We start from the raw sequence: 1,702 nt of genomic DNA on the forward strand, positions 1-1,702 counted from the left end.
CGTAGGAAACTCCATGCTCACACTCGCTAGCGTGTCCCAAGACAGCTAAAGAATTCTTTGTTGTCTTGCGCCGGCGTTCGGCATGCCGTATTCACAACGACGACCTCGATGACAAATCCAAAAGTTACTTCATTACCAAGCTACCTCCCTCACTTCGCAGTCAGTAGTGACGTCCCCTCACTACACACTCAACGCAGTACAGCATCCGGACGCTAGGACCCTGGAATATAATCCTGTCATCCTGGCAAACCAGGACCATTGCTCGGCTGCACACACATCCGCACGTGCCGTCGACATCGAGGCCAAGCCGAGAACACGACCCCCCTGACACTTTTGCGCTTCATCACGAGTGTCCCTGACAATGGGATATACAATCCATCAACCCCCTTCAAACGTCCTCGAATTTTCCATCGCTGAAGCTGAAGGCTTTCAGCAGGAGCAGCTTGACGGCATCCCCTCCCCGGTTCAACGTACGAGTGTTGCCTAGTACTGGCTTGCACAACCATCGACTACCGTTCGGCGTGAACAGTGACCCCGAGAGACATAAGTCACTTCATGAATGGACATTTGGCATCCTGCCGCCTGCCACATCAAAGAACACTCATCGAACCAACCTCCATACCAATAGATGTCACCCGACACCACTTCCATGCGACGAGTAGGGGGCCAAGATGATTTCCAGCTAGACAAGCAAGTGGTCATGCATTATTTTTGCTAATGCATGAAGTCCTCACGGCAGAACGAAAGGTGTTGACTGGGGTACAGAAGCTGTACTTGAAAGTCGCCCAGGAAATTTTGCACACCGGAGCGAAGGGGAGGTCGAGTGCATATTTTCCTACAGGTGGTGCCTTGGCGAGGAGCGAGGCCTCATCGTGCGCGCCACTGAACGCCCAATCTTTTCCACTTGTCGGGAAAAGCGGCAGGCCTTTTAGGCCACGCCGCTCCCTTACGAGGCTTAAAAACGGGTATGGATTTGTTGCACGTGTTTTTTTTATGTTTCACGCGTGTTCAATAGTGGTATATTTTTTGGCTAACTTGCACGTGTGCACAAATGACTTGGACTTGTCAAGGACTGACTTGCGCGTGTCGAGTATGTCTGTCGATGGCAGGTGTTTTCCATGAATTCCCCTAATTCAGTACAATACTAAAGTAATACTAATCTCGTTGCATCTCTTCGATGCAGCTTTGTATGAAATTCTGGTGCTATATGTCGCAGTCCTCCACGCAGGAAGTGAAGCTACCCTCCTTATGTCAACACATCAATTCGTGGCATTATTCCATAACAGAGTAGTTTTCATACGGAACCTAACATTTAATACTGTGTACGGTGACATACGCACTTTCGATCGAAAGCTTCCAAATGCTTTCAATACTTGGGCGGACACTGAAGAAAGAGTGTTAGTCATAAGATTGTGAGACTTTGTCTGCACGGGACTGTAAAGCAGCTATAGTCCCTTAAAATGACAACAGAATTACCCTGAAGGTATGTACTCCATTCCACTTGCGTCCAATAAAGCAAATTGAGAAATGAATTGAATTGGGCAGTATGATTGGCCAAAAATCAAGGATGTTTCGTTGGATAATTGATGTCCAAGATTCCAGCAATGAAGCAGAATCGTCATTACATGTATTGCTCCTTCAGGGAAACGTTCTTGGTGCCGCAGGGGCCGTACAGGCTGTTTCGATGGCGGTTGTAGGAGTG

This window comes from Aphanomyces invadans (assembly GCF_000520115.1).
Source record: "Aphanomyces invadans strain NJM9701 unplaced genomic scaffold supercont1.37, whole genome shotgun sequence".
Lineage (NCBI taxonomy): Eukaryota > Oomycota > Saprolegniomycetes > Saprolegniales > Verrucalvaceae > Aphanomyces > Aphanomyces invadans.